This window comes from Pimephales promelas, chromosome 2, assembly GCF_988280905.1.
Source record: "Pimephales promelas chromosome 2, fPimPro1.hap1.1, whole genome shotgun sequence".
NCBI lineage: Eukaryota > Metazoa > Chordata > Actinopteri > Cypriniformes > Leuciscidae > Pimephales > Pimephales promelas.
The window spans coordinates 27,519,543-27,536,984 of NC_142770.1; the positions used below are offsets into that span (position 1 = coordinate 27,519,543).

At 49.2% G+C, this 17,442-nt stretch overlaps 11 non-coding genes and 1 pseudogene across 11 annotated transcripts; all 12 read right to left on the reverse strand.

The window, feature by feature from the left end:
- Positions 1 to 1,560: 1,560 nt before the first annotated feature.
- LOC148996019 (U1 spliceosomal RNA) lies at positions 1,561 to 1,725 on the reverse strand. Its single transcript, XR_016147579.1, has one exon. It is a non-coding gene; the product is annotated as a U1 spliceosomal RNA (small nuclear RNA).
- Positions 1,726 to 2,063: 338 nt separating this feature from the next.
- LOC148996020 (U2 spliceosomal RNA) lies at positions 2,064 to 2,254 on the reverse strand. The gene has a single exon (XR_016148712.1). It is a non-coding gene; the product is annotated as a U2 spliceosomal RNA (small nuclear RNA).
- A 1,110-nt stretch (positions 2,255 to 3,364) lies between these two features.
- Positions 3,365 to 3,529, reverse strand: LOC148996021 (U1 spliceosomal RNA). The gene has a single exon (XR_016147593.1). It is a non-coding gene; the product is annotated as a U1 spliceosomal RNA (small nuclear RNA).
- A 338-nt stretch (positions 3,530 to 3,867) lies between these two features.
- Positions 3,868 to 4,058, reverse strand: LOC148996022 (U2 spliceosomal RNA). The gene has a single exon (XR_016148713.1). It is a non-coding gene; the product is annotated as a U2 spliceosomal RNA (small nuclear RNA).
- A 1,110-nt stretch (positions 4,059 to 5,168) lies between these two features.
- LOC148996023 (U1 spliceosomal RNA) lies at positions 5,169 to 5,333 on the reverse strand. The gene has a single exon (XR_016147614.1). It is a non-coding gene; the product is annotated as a U1 spliceosomal RNA (small nuclear RNA).
- Positions 5,334 to 5,671: 338 nt separating this feature from the next.
- On the reverse strand, positions 5,672 to 5,862 carry LOC148996024 (U2 spliceosomal RNA). The gene has a single exon (XR_016148714.1). It is a non-coding gene; the product is annotated as a U2 spliceosomal RNA (small nuclear RNA).
- Positions 5,863 to 6,972: 1,110 nt separating this feature from the next.
- On the reverse strand, positions 6,973 to 7,137 carry LOC148996025 (U1 spliceosomal RNA). Its single transcript, XR_016147628.1, has one exon. It is a non-coding gene; the product is annotated as a U1 spliceosomal RNA (small nuclear RNA).
- A 339-nt stretch (positions 7,138 to 7,476) lies between these two features.
- On the reverse strand, positions 7,477 to 7,667 carry LOC148996026 (U2 spliceosomal RNA). Its single transcript, XR_016148716.1, has one exon. It is a non-coding gene; the product is annotated as a U2 spliceosomal RNA (small nuclear RNA).
- A 1,110-nt stretch (positions 7,668 to 8,777) lies between these two features.
- Positions 8,778 to 8,942, reverse strand: LOC148996027 (U1 spliceosomal RNA). The gene has a single exon (XR_016147644.1). It is a non-coding gene; the product is annotated as a U1 spliceosomal RNA (small nuclear RNA).
- A 339-nt stretch (positions 8,943 to 9,281) lies between these two features.
- Positions 9,282 to 9,458, reverse strand: LOC148996028 (U2 spliceosomal RNA; annotated as a pseudogene).
- Positions 9,459 to 16,026: 6,568 nt separating this feature from the next.
- LOC148996029 (U1 spliceosomal RNA) lies at positions 16,027 to 16,191 on the reverse strand. The gene has a single exon (XR_016147663.1). It is a non-coding gene; the product is annotated as a U1 spliceosomal RNA (small nuclear RNA).
- A 338-nt stretch (positions 16,192 to 16,529) lies between these two features.
- Positions 16,530 to 16,720, reverse strand: LOC148996030 (U2 spliceosomal RNA). Its single transcript, XR_016148718.1, has one exon. It is a non-coding gene; the product is annotated as a U2 spliceosomal RNA (small nuclear RNA).
- Between the last annotated feature and the right edge of the window lie 722 nt (positions 16,721 to 17,442).

Genomic DNA, 17,442 nt, shown 5'->3' on the forward strand with positions numbered 1-17,442 from the left:
TAACATCAAATCCTTTGTTCAGGGGCAGAGTCATCAAACAATTCAAGTCCTCGGGCTTAAAATGTAAGGTCTTTTGGATCAGCTTCCTGGAAAAGTCCATGCGGGACATACCCAGGAGCTTCCCCTCGACCTCTCTAAATAAAAACCGCACGCTGTGGTGCCTCCGCACACCGGCACGAGCTGCCGACATGGTGGAGGCACCAACAGCCTAAAACTTTAAAAACCCAATAAATATTAAATAAATAAATAAATAGACAATAAATAAATAAATAGATAATATGGTCTTACCTTAAAACTGAGAAGGAGTAAAATCAGCTGGTTCAATCTACCTCTCGAGAGATGTGTGGCTCGGGATACCAGAAGATCTCGAGCCAAGAACCTCCAAGAGGCGATCGCAGTCTGAACCGTTTGACAAGATACTTGATCTTAGCCAAAAGGCCGAGAAGCGATGACGCAGCGACGCCGAGGCGGGGGAGCCGGCAAAGGCCACGCCCACCTGGGCCGCGGCGAGAGGGTCTAAGGTCGCCGGCAAACAAGCTCAGCTCAGATTGGTTGACACCGAAAATGGATCACAACAGAGTGCACAGCACGACACTCTGGAGTGCAACCTGGGATTTTGGATCATCAACATTCCGCCTTAAAAGTGAGCGGGCAGACCAAAGCGTCCGTGGTAGAGACTTGAAACTCTGAGGGATGGTAGGACCGGCCCGGTACTACAACCTCACCAAGGCTCGCCCCGATCGGCCCCAAGGTGGCGCTGCAGCGATCAAAAGTACGAAATGGCTCGTAACTCCTCGACCGTCGGTCGCAGACCCAAGTGTCTTACATCACCGGAATCCTTGGCTCGAGCCGAACAAGATGCATGCCTCGGATTGGGTGGTCGCGCTGGCGAGATTTTCGGGTATTTTGGATTTTCTGAAAAACCTACTTTTGCACACTAGTCCTAGGTTTTTTGCCCGATCTGACCCAAACCGGTGCAGAAAGATTCTCTGGAGTCTGACTGCCAACAGGGATCGGGAAACAGTTGGAATTTCCATCCACGTTGGCGACGGTACGCCAAAACGTTGGGGGTGGGCGAGGCGGGCTTTACTTAAACGGCTATAACTCTCCAACGGAATGAGACAATTGCACCCAACTCGGTACACCTGTGTACGGGCTCAGCCCGTGGTCACGTGAAGAGGAATGCGGCGACTGGCCACTTGGTGGCGCTGTAAACAGAAAAAAACACAACATGGGTGGCTGAATATCACGTGACGTTTCACACGTGCACAATGTTTTCATACCACATGATAGAACTCCTCATTCCGAACAACTTTGCCTCCAGGACAACTGCTGTGAACTAAGTCGTCCGTCAAATATTGGAGACTATTTGAAGAATTGAGGAGAAAAAAGAAAACCCTCCTCACACAGACCGGTCCTAGACTGTTTCGTATCTCTCGAGCAACCGCCGCAGTTCAACTCTCTGGACTGCCTCTGGATATTGAAGAAGTGGAGAAAAAAAACAAAACAAAAGAACCTCAAGTGGAGCTTTAACAATCTGCCCTTTTAACCAGTGTTGTCCAGGGGAGAGCGCGAACGCAGTCCCCCACTACCATAAATTATGCAGTCGAGATTCCCACATTTGGGGAATTCGCAGGGGTCAGCACAACCCAGAGTGCAATGGCCGAGCCTCGCCCTGGGTGAACCACCTTCCTGATCATGGTGTCTCCCCTGCCAGGTAAGTATGAATTCCCAGGCCTTCAGTCAGAAGCACCCTGCCCCTCTCCCCAATCCTCACCAGCGGTTTGCCAGTCAAAAAAGGGGCTTTTTTTTTTTTTTTTTTTTTTGCACGCTCCGCATCCGGCTCCATGAGCCATAAATGTACATAATGCGCCGTCCCCGAATAGTGGACGGATCAGATGTTAAACTGACAGAGGAACAGGGGTTCCTTTTTGTCTTGTTTTTACACCACAATTCTACCCAGGCTAGTATAGCACATGATCACCTACAACACCCACTCACACTAGCTCCATTATCACCTTCTGCCACACAAGACCACTACATTTCTTTCATTGAACACTTTAGGAGGGTGCACCGTTCCCAGAAGTACTGCAATACCGGGTCGATGCGTGGAGTGGACGGAGCAAGCCCCTATGCCATCTCCCAGGACCAAAAATCAATTTAATATGTGGTGCCCGGGTAGGGCACGTATCAGATATTAAACTGATAAGAACAGATACTACACTTGATCTTAGCCAAAAGGCCGAGAAGCGATGACGCAGCGACGCCGAGGCGGGGGAGCCGGCAAAGGCCACGCCCACCTGGGCCGCGGCGAGAGGGTCTAAGGTCGCCGGCAAACAAGCTCAGCTCAGATTGGTTGACACCGAAAATGGATCACAACAGAGTGCACAGCACGACACTCTGGAGTGCAACCTGGGATTTTGGATCATCAACATTCCGCCTTAAAAGTGAGCGGGCAGACCAAAGCGTCCGTGGTAGAGACTTGAAACTCTGAGGGATGGTAGGACCGGCCCGGTACTACAACCTCACCAAGGCTCGCCCCGATCGGCCCCAAGGTGGCGCTGCAGCGATCAAAAGTACGAAATGGCTCGTAACTCCTCGACCGTCGGTCGCAGACCCAAGTGTCTTACATCACCGGAATCCTTGGCTCGAGCCGAACAAGATGCATGCCTCGGATTGGGTGGTCGCGCTGGCGAGATTTTCGGGTATTTTGGATTTTCTGAAAAACCTACTTTTGCACACTAGTCCTAGGTTTTTTGCCCGATCTGACCCAAACCGGTGCAGAAAGATTCTCTGGAGTCTGACTGCCAACAGGGATCGGGAAACAGTTGGAATTTCCATCCACGTTGGCGACGGTACGCCAAAACGTTGGGGGTGGGCGAGGCGGGCTTTACTTAAACGGCTATAACTCTCCAACGGAATGAGACAATTGCACCCAACTCGGTACACCTGTGTACGGGCTCAGCCCGTGGTCACGTGAAGAGGAATGCGGCGACTGGCCACTTGGTGGCGCTGTAAACAGAAAAAAACACAACATGGGTGGCTGAATATCACGTGACGTTTCACACGTGCACAATGTTTTCATACCACATGATAGAACTCCTCATTCCGAACAACTTTGCCTCCAGGACAACTGCTGTGAACTAAGTCGTCCGTCAAATATTGGAGACTATTTGAAGAATTGAGGAGAAAAAAGAAAACCCTCCTCACACAGACCGGTCCTAGACTGTTTCGTATCTCTCGAGCAACCGCCGCAGTTCAACTCTCTGGACTGCCTCTGGATATTGAAGAAGTGGAGAAAAAAAACAAAACAAAAGAACCTCAAGTGGAGCTTTAACAATCTGCCCTTTTAACCAGTGTTGTCCAGGGGAGAGCGCGAACGCAGTCCCCCACTACCATAAATTATGCAGTCGAGATTCCCACATTTGGGGAATTCGCAGGGGTCAGCACAACCCAGAGTGCAATGGCCGAGCCTCGCCCTGGGTGAACCACCTTCCTGATCATGGTGTCTCCCCTGCCAGGTAAGTATGAATTCCCAGGCCTTCAGTCAGAAGCACCCTGCCCCTCTCCCCAATCCTCACCAGCGGTTTGCCAGTCAAAAAAGGGGCTTTTTTTTTTTTTTTTTTTTTTGCACGCTCCGCATCCGGCTCCATGAGCCATAAATGTACATAATGCGCCGTCCCCGAATAGTGGACGGATCAGATGTTAAACTGACAGAGGAACAGGGGTTCCTTTTTGTCTTGTTTTTACACCACAATTCTACCCAGGCTAGTATAGCACATGATCACCTACAACACCCACTCACACTAGCTCCATTATCACCTTCTGCCACACAAGACCACTACATTTCTTTCATTGAACACTTTAGGAGGGTGCACCGTTCCCAGAAGTACTGCAATACCGGGTCGATGCGTGGAGTGGACGGAGCAAGCCCCTATGCCATCTCCCAGGACCAAAAATCAATTTAATATGTGGTGCCCGGGTAGGGCACGTATCAGATATTAAACTGATAAGAACAGATACTACACTTGATCTTAGCCAAAAGGCCGAGAAGCGATGACGCAGCGACGCCGAGGCGGGGGAGCCGGCAAAGGCCACGCCCACCTGGGCCGCGGCGAGAGGGTCTAAGGTCGCCGGCAAACAAGCTCAGCTCAGATTGGTTGACACCGAAAATGGATCACAACAGAGTGCACAGCACGACACTCTGGAGTGCAACCTGGGATTTTGGATCATCAACATTCCGCCTTAAAAGTGAGCGGGCAGACCAAAGCGTCCGTGGTAGAGACTTGAAACTCTGAGGGATGGTAGGACCGGCCCGGTACTACAACCTCACCAAGGCTCGCCCCGATCGGCCCCAAGGTGGCGCTGCAGCGATCAAAAGTACGAAATGGCTCGTAACTCCTCGACCGTCGGTCGCAGACCCAAGTGTCTTACATCACCGGAATCCTTGGCTCGAGCCGAACAAGATGCATGCCTCGGATTGGGTGGTCGCGCTGGCGAGATTTTCGGGTATTTTGGATTTTCTGAAAAACCTACTTTTGCACACTAGTCCTAGGTTTTTTGCCCGATCTGACCCAAACCGGTGCAGAAAGATTCTCTGGAGTCTGACTGCCAACAGGGATCGGGAAACAGTTGGAATTTCCATCCACGTTGGCGACGGTACGCCAAAACGTTGGGGGTGGGCGAGGCGGGCTTTACTTAAACGGCTATAACTCTCCAACGGAATGAGACAATTGCACCCAACTCGGTACACCTGTGTACGGGCTCAGCCCGTGGTCACGTGAAGAGGAATGCGGCGACTGGCCACTTGGTGGCGCTGTAAACAGAAAAAAACACAACATGGGTGGCTGAATATCACGTGACGTTTCACACGTGCACAATGTTTTCATACCACATGATAGAACTCCTCATTCCGAACAACTTTGCCTCCAGGACAACTGCTGTGAACTAAGTCGTCCGTCAAATATTGGAGACTATTTGAAGAATTGAGGAGAAAAAAGAAAACCCTCCTCACACAGACCGGTCCTAGACTGTTTCGTATCTCTCGAGCAACCGCCGCAGTTCAACTCTCTGGACTGCCTCTGGATATTGAAGAAGTGGAGAAAAAAAACAAAACAAAAGAACCTCAAGTGGAGCTTTAACAATCTGCCCTTTTAACCAGTGTTGTCCAGGGGAGAGCGCGAACGCAGTCCCCCACTACCATAAATTATGCAGTCGAGATTCCCACATTTGGGGAATTCGCAGGGGTCAGCACAACCCAGAGTGCAATGGCCGAGCCTCGCCCTGGGTGAACCACCTTCCTGATCATGGTGTCTCCCCTGCCAGGTAAGTATGAATTCCCAGGCCTTCAGTCAGAAGCACCCTGCCCCTCTCCCCAATCCTCACCAGCGGTTTGCCAGTCAAAAAAGGGGCTTTTTTTTTTTTTTTTTTTTTTGCACGCTCCGCATCCGGCTCCATGAGCCATAAATGTACATAATGCGCCGTCCCCGAATAGTGGACGGATCAGATGTTAAACTGACAGAGGAACAGGGGTTCCTTTTTGTCTTGTTTTTACACCACAATTCTACCCAGGCTAGTATAGCACATGATCACCTACAACACCCACTCACACTAGCTCCATTATCACCTTCTGCCACACAAGACCACTACATTTCTTTCATTGAACACTTTAGGAGGGTGCACCGTTCCCAGAAGTACTGCAATACCGGGTCGATGCGTGGAGTGGACGGAGCAAGCCCCTATGCCATCTCCCAGGACCAAAAATCAATTTAATATGTGGTGCCCGGGTAGGGCACGTATCAGATATTAAACTGATAAGAACAGATACTACACTTGATCTTAGCCAAAAGGCCGAGAAGCGATGACGCAGCGACGCCGAGGCGGGGGAGCCGGCAAAGGCCACGCCCACCTGGGCCGCGGCGAGAGGGTCTAAGGTCGCCGGCAAACAAGCTCAGCTCAGATTGGTTGACACCGAAAATGGATCACAACAGAGTGCACAGCACGACACTCTGGAGTGCAACCTGGGATTTTGGATCATCAACATTCCGCCTTAAAAGTGAGCGGGCAGACCAAAGCGTCCGTGGTAGAGACTTGAAACTCTGAGGGATGGTAGGACCGGCCCGGTACTACAACCTCACCAAGGCTCGCCCCGATCGGCCCCAAGGTGGCGCTGCAGCGATCAAAAGTACGAAATGGCTCGTAACTCCTCGACCGTCGGTCGCAGACCCAAGTGTCTTACATCACCGGAATCCTTGGCTCGAGCCGAACAAGATGCATGCCTCGGATTGGGTGGTCGCGCTGGCGAGATTTTCGGGTATTTTGGATTTTCTGAAAAACCTACTTTTGCACACTAGTCCTAGGTTTTTTGCCCGATCTGACCCAAACCGGTGCAGAAAGATTCTCTGGAGTCTGACTGCCAACAGGGATCGGGAAACAGTTGGAATTTCCATCCACGTTGGCGACGGTACGCCAAAACGTTGGGGGTGGGCGAGGCGGGCTTTACTTAAACGGCTATAACTCTCCAACGGAATGAGACAATTGCACCCAACTCGGTACACCTGTGTACGGGCTCAGCCCGTGGTCACGTGAAGAGGAATGCGGCGACTGGCCACTTGGTGGCGCTGTAAACAGAAAAAAACACAACATGGGTGGCTGAATATCACGTGACGTTTCACACGTGCACAATGTTTTCATACCACATGATAGAACTCCTCATTCCGAACAACTTTGCCTCCAGGACAACTGCTGTGAACTAAGTCGTCCGTCAAATATTGGAGACTATTTGAAGAATTGAGGAGAAAAAAGAAAACCCTCCTCACACAGACCGGTCCTAGACTGTTTCGTATCTCTCGAGCAACCGCCGCAGTTCAACTCTCTGGACTGCCTCTGGATATTGAAGAAGTGGAGAAAAAAAACAAAACAAAAGAACCTCAAGTGGAGCTTTAACAATCTGCCCTTTTAACCAGTGTTGTCCAGGGGAGAGCGCGAACGCAGTCCCCCACTACCATAAATTATGCAGTCGAGATTCCCACATTTGGGGAATTCGCAGGGGTCAGCACAACCCAGAGTGCAATGGCCGAGCCTCGCCCTGGGTGAACCACCTTCCTGATCATGGTGTCTCCCCTGCCAGGTAAGTATGAATTCCCAGGCCTTCAGTCAGAAGCACCCTGCCCCTCTCCCCAATCCTCACCAGCGGTTTGCCAGTCAAAAAAGGGGCTTTTTTTTTTTTTTTTTTTTTTTGCACGCTCCGCATCCGGCTCCATGAGCCATAAATGTACATAATGCGCCGTCCCCGAATAGTGGACGGATCAGATGTTAAACTGACAGAGGAACAGGGGTTCCTTTTTGTCTTGTTTTTACACCACAATTCTACCCAGGCTAGTATAGCACATGATCACCTACAACACCCACTCACACTAGCTCCATTATCACCTTCTGCCACACAAGACCACTACATTTCTTTCATTGAACACTTTAGGAGGGTGCACCGTTCCCAGAAGTACTGCAATACCGGGTCGATGCGTGGAGTGGACGGAGCAAGCCCCTATGCCATCTCCCAGGACCAAAAATCAATTTAATATGTGGTGCCCGGGTAGGGCACGTATCAGATATTAAACTGATAAGAACAGATACTACACTTGATCTTAGCCAAAAGGCCGAGAAGCGATGACGCAGCGACGCCGAGGCGGGGGAGCCGGCAAAGGCCACGCCCACCTGGGCCGCGGCGAGAGGGTCTAAGGTCGCCGGCAAACAAGCTCAGCTCAGATTGGTTGACACCGAAAATGGATCACAACAGAGTGCACAGCACGACACTCTGGAGTGCAACCTGGGATTTTGGATCATCAACATTCCGCCTTAAAAGTGAGCGGGCAGACCAAAGCGTCCGTGGTAGAGACTTGAAACTCTGAGGGATGGTAGGACCGGCCCGGTACTACAACCTCACCAAGGCTCGCCCCGATCGGCCCCAAGGTGGCGCTGCAGCGATCAAAAGTACGAAATGGCTCGTAACTCCTCGACCGTCGGTCGCAGACCCAAGTGTCTTACATCACCGGAATCCTTGGCTCGAGCCGAACAAGATGCATGCCTCGGATTGGGTGGTCGCGCTGGCGAGATTTTCGGGTATTTTGGATTTTCTGAAAAACCTACTTTTGCACACTAGTCCTAGGTTTTTTGCCCGATCTGACCCAAACCGGTGCAGAAAGATTCTCTGGAGTCTGACTGCCAACAGGGATCGGGAAACAGTTGGAATTTCCATCCACGTTGGCGACGGTACGCCAAAACGTTGGGGGTGGGCGAGGCGGGCTTTACTTAAACGGCTATAACTCTCCAACGGAATGAGACAATTGCACCCAACTCGGTACACCTGTGTACGGGCTCAGCCCGTGGTCACGTGAAGAGGAATGCGGCGACTGGCCACTTGGTGGCGCTGTAAACAGAAAAAAACACAACATGGGTGGCTGAATATCACGTGACGTTTCACACGTGCACAATGTTTTCATACCACATGATAGAACTCCTCATTCCGAACAACTTTGCCTCCAGGACAACTGCTGTGAACTAAGTCGTCCGTCAAATATTGGAGACTATTTGAAGAATTGAGGAGAAAAAAGAAAACCCTCCTCACACAGACCGGTCCTAGACTGTTTCGTATCTCTCGAGCAACCGCCGCAGTTCAACTCTCTGGACTGCCTCTGGATATTGAAGAAGTGGAGAAAAAAAACAAAACAAAAGAACCTCAAGTGGAGCTTTAACAATCTGCCCTTTTAACCAGTGTTGTCCAGGGGAGAGCGCGAACGCAGTCCCCCACTACCATAAATTATGCAGTCGAGATTCCCACATTTGGGGAATTCGCAGGGGTCAGCACAACCCAGAGTGCAATGGCCGAGCCTCGCCCTGGGTGAACCACCTTCCTGATCATGGTGTCTCCCCTGCCAGGTAAGTATGAATTCCCAGGCCTTCAGTCAGAAGCACCCTGCCCCTCTCCCCAATCCTCACCAGCGGTTTGCCAGTCAAAAAAGGGGCTTTTTTTTTTTTTTTTTTTTTTTGCACGCTCCGCATCCGGCTCCATGAGCCATAAATGTACATAATGCGCCGTCCCCGAATAGTGGACGGATCAGATGTTAAACTGACAGAGGAACAGGGGTTCCTTTTTGTCTTGTTTTTACACCACAATTCTACCCAGGCTAGTATAGCACATGATCACCTACAACACCCACTCACACTAGCTCCATTATCACCTTCTGCCACACAAGACCACTACATTTCTTTCATTGAACACTTTAGGAGGGTGCACCGTTCCCAGAAGTACTGCAATACCGGGTCGATGCGTGGAGTGGACGGAGCAAGCCCCTATGCCATCTCCCAGGACCAAAAATCAATTTAATATGTGGTGCCCGGGTAGGGCACGTATCAGATATTAAACTGATAAGAACAGATTTTTTTTTCTTTCGAAAAGTTTTATTGTCACAGTGTCATTCCATTATTTCCATTTGCATGTACATTTTTTTTCTTTTAGATCACATTTTTACACATATTAAAAGGGATACATTATTAACGGTTAAAAGTTTCTTGTGTTTGTGTGTTGTGTAAAAAGTCCATGTATGTTTTAAAAGAAAGGTAAATGGTTTAAATAATAGGAATAAAACAATAAAACATGTCAGATAAAAAACAATAAAACAATAAATTATGCCACATAAAACATCTCTTGTACAGGATCGAGGGTGAGTCCCTATCAAGAATGTCCATTCACTCCAGGTCTCCAGAACAGGCCCCAGACTCCTCGCTTCCAGCGCCCAGCGGAGATCCCCTCTCCTCCGGCCCGCTGGCCCGCTGTTCCCGTAGCCAGAGTGGTGAGGGTGCATCTACGGGCAGCCAGGTACGGTGGCGGCCGGGACCCTCTCCGTGTGACCCCGGCCCCCCCATCCGAATAACGACGTGCGGCCCACCCTGCAGCGTTGATCTTATTCTTTGCTCGCACGCGTGGAGGGGGACCGTCACGCGTTTCCCCACCAGCAGGTTTCTGGTGGCCCAGATGGCATCCTTTATATGGTTGAGGGTGAGCCAGAGCGAGGCAAACGTTGGTGGTGTCAACTCCTTCAAGCCCTGACCCACCCCCAGGATGGCGAGCTTGTAGTCCACCTGGGCCCGACCCGCCGGCAGGCACGGGAAAAACAGGGGGCCGGTCTTGGCCCACAGGTCCCGCGCAACGCCGCACTCCCAGAGCAGATGTTGGACGGTCTCCGGGGAACCACATCCGGACCGTGGGCAGGTGGGGTTTTTGGCCATGCCTCTGGAGTGCATGACCGCCCTGACCGGGAGGATCTCATGAGCCACCATCCACGACAAGTCCTTGAGCCTGTTCTGGAGAGCTGGGTGGGCTGCGTTCCTCCAAACGTCTTTGGCCTCACCTAGTGTGAGGCCTGGAACTGGACTCACCGATTCTCGATCCTGCACAAGAGAGACAAGAGACTTGTGGTTAGTTAAAATAGTGGCATCATTTGTTTCTAAAAGGTATTTCTTTAAAAATGTCTTAATAAAAAGGTGTTCTTTTGACAAATTAAAAGACACTGGGCTTTTAAGATCAATGGGTAAAATTTTCAAGCTTCTTAGGTATGACCCCATCCAGAATCGGGTCATGGCTGCTGTCTTGTGTTCTCTGGATGGGGTCAGTGCATACTGGATGTGGAGGGCGGCAAAGCGGCTGCCTAAAAACAGGTGGGGGTCTGGGAGGCCTTTCCCGCCATTCTCTTTTTTCTTTTTGACAACCTCCCTCTTGAGTCTTTCCCACTTGGACCCCCACAGGAAATAAAATACCGCCCTCTCCAACTTGGCTAGGAATCGTCTTGGGGGACTAAAAACAGAACAGACAAGTAAAATCAGTGGTAAAATCACAGCTTTAAAAATTAAAATCTTGCCTTCTAGCGTCAGTTGTCTTAGTCCCCAAAAGCCCAGTCTTTGCCTAACTTTCCCTAACATGTCAGTCCAGTTTCCTTGTCCTCCACCCTCCCTGTCAAATTTCACACCTAAAATTTTCAAATCATTTTCTTTAAAATCCAAATCTAGTCCTCCTGTGTCCATGTCGCCCCACGGCCCGAAGAGCAGGGCCTCGGACTTACTCCTGTTAAGCTTGGCGCCCGAGGCCCGACCGTACCAGTCAGTCAAGTCCATTGCTCTTCGTACTGATAAAAGGTCAGTCGCTAAAAGAGTCACGTCATCCATATATAAAACACAGGTCGCCGTCAGTCCACCAGTTCCTGGGATGTCTAGTCCTTTAATCCATTTATCCCTTCTCAAGATCTGTGCCAGTGGCTCAATACAAGCCACATACAGAAGGGGAGATAAAGGACACCCCTGACGGACACCGCTGTGGATATTTACAGCTTTGGAAAGATGCCCATTTACAAGAAATTTGCTGCTAAAACCCTCATAGAGCAGCCCCACCCAAGCTATAAACCTCTCTGGAAAGCCCATTTTTTGCAGTACCTGAAGGAGGTACTGGTGCGAGACCCGATCAAAGGCTTTTTCGAAATCTAAATTTAGGGCTACAAGCCGGATGTTTCTGTCTCTCGCATAACAGATGGCATCTCTAATCAGAACTAGGCTGTCTGTTATCTTTCTTCTGGGCACAGCGCAAGCTTGATCCGGGTGGATTACGTCCTCTAAAACGGTCGACATACGTGTAGCTAAAATTTTACTGAAAAGTTTGCTATCAAAATTTAAAAGAGTAATAGGTCTCCAATTTTTTAAGTCAGTCCGGTCACCTTTTTTGTAAAGTAAAGAAACTATCCCTATTCTAAAACTGTCCGGAAGTCTGTCAAGGGTCTCAAAGTCCTTAAAAACAGTCAGTAATTCGTGAGCTAAAATGTCCCAAAAGGTAAGATAAAACTCCAGGGGGAGTCCATCTTCCCCTGGGGATTTACCCCTCTTAAAACCTTTCAGTGCTTTTTGAGTTTCTAAAATGGTAAAATCTTGTATTAAAAGCTCATTTGGACTCTTTACTTTCTTGACTAAAAAATTTAAAACTTCCTTTAGAGTGGTGTCATGTACATCTTTTGGACTGTATAACTCTTGGTAGAAATACTCAACCCCTTTTAAAATTTCATCTGTTGTTTTTACATCCCTCCCTTCTACTTTTACACTAGTTATAGCCCCTCCCCTTGTTAATATCTTTTTAAAAAAATACCTAGTACATTTTTCACCTTCTTCTATCTCTCTCTCTTTACTTCTTAAAATAAACCCTTTACTTTGATAACTGGATAAAACTGACATTTCTTTTTTGACCTCTTTCATTTCGTCATTAAAATCAAAACCATTATTAAAAAGATTAAAATATCTTTGTAGTCTTTTTTGCAGCCCCATCATGTATCTCTTTTCCCTATTCTTCTTGTCCCTTCCTACTTTCCTAAAAAACTGTCTTGTCCGGTCCTTTACCATCTCCCACCACTGTGCGCGTGTATCGTAAAAGTCTTGGAGGGTCTGCCATTGGCTGAACTGCTCCCTATATTCCTTTACTACATCCTCATCTTCTAAGAGGGAGCAGTTCAGCTTCCACAGCCCTCCCCCTACCGTCACACCTGTGGGCAGTGAAAGGGTGGAAGACAGCATTAAGTGGTCAGAAAAGAAAAGGGGGGTGACTGTAGCATCGGTTGGCGGGCAGTCTCTTGTAAAAATATAGTCGATGCGAGAGGCTCTGGAGCCATCACTACTGAACCAAGTGTAGCCCTCCTCTCTTTGATGCACATTTTTAAAACAGTCGACTAATTTAAAATCTCTCACTAAGCCCTGCAATAAAACCGTTGTCTTATCTACTTTAAAATCCTCTCCTACCCTCTTCCTATCTTTTTTTGATAAAACACAGTTAAAATCCCCTGCCACCACTAGGGGCGCCCTACCTAACATGTGGGACTGCAAGTCTTCTAAAAGCTCATACCTTTCATTTTTACCTGTAAAACCATACACATTAAGAACATTTAAATCTCTACCTAAAAAATTCAGATTTGCTAAAAGAGCCCGCCCATCCCTCACCACTGTGCTGCCCTTCACCAAGATATGGGGATTTTTTATTAAAATAGCAACACCGTCATTTTTGTTTTGGTTTGATCCGCTCCATATGGAGGGACCAGGGAGCCATAATTCCTCCATCTTTGTGTACCTATTTAAAAAGGGCAAAGCACACTCTTGTATTAAAAACAAATCTGATTTACAAGTATTTAAAAAGGATAAAATGCTCTGTGCTCGTATGGTGGACCTCACACTTCTTACATTGATGGTTGAGATTGTGAGGGTCATGAGCAGTAAGGTAAAAAAGGTATGAGACATTTAAAACAGAAGACAATAAAAGACTACAATAAAATCATTAAAATCATGTGATTTCTTGTGGCAATTGCCTTCCCCTCCTCCCAGATGGACTGGGGTCGGGGAGGCAAATGCTTACCACCTCCGAGGCTGCAGAGGAAACCTCTTGCAGCTCTTTTGGTGATGATGTTCTTAGCTTTACGTGCAAAAAGGACACCTCATTTGGGGATTCTAGGGGCCACACACGCTCCAGATTGTCCAAAAAGGAACTATCTGAGCGATGTGCAGCCCTAGCTTTCTTCTCCTCTGTGTCAAACAGAGGAGATCCCGCAGGCCTTTTTTGCACCTGAGCATTTGGGAGTGAACATTCAGTTTCACTCCCACTGGTTTCTAAAACCGCGTCCGGAACCGTTTCTAATGAAGAATCTGTTTCTTCCTGTATCTCATCTCCTTCCTTATCTTTCACAGTGGTGGTGGCTGTTTGAATGTTTGACTCTGCCCCTGTGGCCGCCCCACTTCCTTCTTCTGCCCCAATCCCTGAGGCTGGCAGGAGAGATGTAATTCCCGCCAAAACCTCAGGGACCGCCTCCTCCTCCCTTTGTTCTTTTGTTTGGTGTGCTTGCGGGGCGGCCATTTTAAGCTTGTTGGCAAAACTTTTAGGGCAGTCTCTGTAGAGATGGGATGATTCTCCACAAAGATTGCACCGCCTGCCATTGGTACAGTTTTCAAAACTGTGACCAATTTCTTTGCACTTCCCACATACTAGTTCTTGGCATGCTTCGGCGAGATGCCCAACTCTTCCACATTTTCTACACAGCTTAGGCATTCCTTGATAGTGTATGTAGCCTCTGTTTTCTCCCAGCACAATCATAGAAGGCAGATGTTTCAGGCCCTGGTAGCCCCCAGCGTCTTCCCATTGTTTAATGGGAATCCACCAGGAGCAATTCCAAATGCCATCCTCATCTAGCACTTTGACAGGCTGACTTCTAACAGTGCAAAATCTACCCAGCCAGACACAAATATCATCTCCAGTCACTGTTTCATTAAACATCCTAACAATCACTGTTTTAAGAGTGTTATCAGAAAGTTTCTCCACAGTGAACATGGAGAACTGGGCCTTAACATTTTCAAACCGTTGCCAAAAATCATTTAGCAGGGAAGCAGCCTTAAAGCTAACATCAAATCCTTTGTTCAGGGGCAGAGTCATCAAACAATTCAAGTCCTCGGGCTTAAAATGTAAGGTCTTTTGGATCAGCTTCCTGGAAAAGTCCATGCGGGACATACCCAGGAGCTTCCCCTCGACCTCTCTAAATAAAAACCGCACGCTGTGGTGCCTCCGCACACCGGCACGAGCTGCCGACATGGTGGAGGCACCAACAGCCTAAAACTTTAAAAACCCAATAAATATTAAATAAATAAATAAATAGACAATAAATAAATAAATAGATAATATGGTCTTACCTTAAAACTGAGAAGGAGTAAAATCAGCTGGTTCAATCTACCTCTCGAGAGATGTGTGGCTCGGGATACCAGAAGATCTCGAGCCAAGAACCTCCAAGAGGCGATCGCAGTCTGAACCGTTTGACAAGATACTTGATCTTAGCCAAAAGGCCGAGAAGCGATGACGCAGCGACGCCGAGGCGGGGGAGCCGGCAAAGGCCACGCCCACCTGGGCCGCGGCGAGAGGGTCTAAGGTCGCCGGCAAACAAGCTCAGCTCAGATTGGTTGACACCGAAAATGGATCACAACAGAGTGCACAGCACGACACTCTGGAGTGCAACCTGGGATTTTGGATCATCAACATTCCGCCTTAAAAGTGAGCGGGCAGACCAAAGCGTCCGTGGTAGAGACTTGAAACTCTGAGGGATGGTAGGACCGGCCCGGTACTACAACCTCACCAAGGCTCGCCCCGATCGGCCCCAAGGTGGCGCTGCAGCGATCAAAAGTACGAAATGGCTCGTAACTCCTCGACCGTCGGTCGCAGACCCAAGTGTCTTACATCACCGGAATCCTTGGCTCGAGCCGAACAAGATGCATGCCTCGGATTGGGTGGTCGCGCTGGCGAGATTTTCGGGTATTTTGGATTTTCTGAAAAACCTACTTTTGCACACTAGTCCTAGGTTTTTTGCCCGATCTGACCCAAACCGGTGCAGAAAGATTCTCTGGAGTCTGACTGCCAACAGGGATCGGGAAACAGTTGGAATTTCCATCCACGTTGGCGACGGTACGCCAAAACGTTGGGGGTGGGCGAGGCGGGCTTTACTTAAACGGCTATAACTCTCCAACGGAATGAGACAATTGCACCCAACTCGGTACACCTGTGTACGGGCTCAGCCCGTGGTCACGTGAAGAGGAATGCGGCGACTGGCCACTTGGTGGCGCTGTAAACAGAAAAAAACACAACATGGGTGGCTGAATATCACGTGACGTTTCACACGTGCACAATGTTTTCATACCACATGATAGAACTCCTCATTCCGAACAACTTTGCCTCCAGGACAACTGCTGTGAACTAAGTCGTCCGTCAAATATTGGAGACTATTTGAAGAATTGAGGAGAAAAAAGAAAACCCTCCTCACACAGACCGGTCCTAGACTGTTTCGTATCTCTCGAGCAACCGCCGCAGTTCAACTCTCTGGACTGCCTCTGGATATTGAAGAAGTGGAGAAAAAAAACAAAACAAAAGAACCTCAAGTGGAGCTTTAACAATCTGCCCTTTTAACCAGTGTTGTCCAGGGGAGAGCGCGAACGCAGTCCCCCACTACCATAAATTATGCAGTCGAGATTCCCACATTTGGGGAATTCGCAGGGGTCAGCACAACCCAGAGTGCAATGGCCGAGCCTCGCCCTGGGTGAACCACCTTCCTGATCATGGTGTCTCCCCTGCCAGGTAAGTATGAATTCCCAGGCCTTCAGTCAGAAGCACCCTGCCCCTCTCCCCAATCCTCACCAGCGGTTTGCCAGTCAAAAAAGGGGCTTTTTTTTTTTTTTTTTTTTTTGCACGCTCCGCATCCGGCTCCATGAGCCATAAATGTACATAATGCGCCGTCCCCGAATAGTGGACGGATCAGATGTTAAACTGACAGAGGAACAGGGGTTCCTTTTTGTCTTGTTTTTACACCACAATTCTACCCAGGCTAGTATAGCACATGATCACCTACAACACCCACTCACACTAGCTCCATTATCACCTTCTGCCACACAAGACCACTACATTTCTTTCATTGAACACTTTAGGAGGGTGCACCGTTCCCAGAAGTACTGCAATACCGGGTCGATGCGTGGAGTGGACGGAGCAAGCCCCTATGCCATCTCCCAGGACCAAAAATCAATTTAATATGTGGTGCCCGGGTAGGGCACGTATCAGATATTAAACTGATAAGAACAGATACTACACTTGATCTTAGCCAAAAGGCCGAGAAGCGATGACGCAGCGACGCCGAGGCGGGGGAGCCGGCAAAGGCCACGCCCACCTGGGCCGCGGCGAGAGGGTCTAAGGTCGCCGGCAAACAAGCTCAGCTCAGATTGGTTGACACCGAAAATGGATCACAACAGAGTGCACAGCACGACACTCTGGAGTGCAACCTGGGATTTTGGATCATCAACATTCCGCCTTAAAAGTGAGCGGGCAGACCAAAGCGTCCGTGGTAGAGACTTGAAACTCTGAGGGATGGTAGGACCGGCCCGGTACTACAACCTCACCAAGGCTCGCCCCGATCGGCCCCAAGGTGGCGCTGCAGCGATCAAAAGTACGAAATGGCTCGTAACTCCTCGACCGTCGGTCGCAGACCCAAGTGTCTTACATCACCGGAATCCTTGGCTCGAGCCGAACAAGATGCATGCCTCGGATTGGGTGGTCGCGCTGGCGAGATTTTCGGGTATTTTGGATTTTCTGAAAAACCTACTTTTGCACACTAGTCCTAGGTTTTTTGCCCGATCTGACCCAAACCGGTGCAGAAAGATTCTCTGGAGTCTGACTGCCAACAGGGATCGGGAAACAGTTGGAATTTCCATCCACGTTGGCGACGGTACGCCAAAACGTTGGGGGTGGGCGAGGCGGGCTTTACTTAAACGGCTATAACTCTCCAACGGAATGAGACAATTGCACCCAACTCGGTACACCTGTGTACGGGCTCAGCCCGTGGTCAC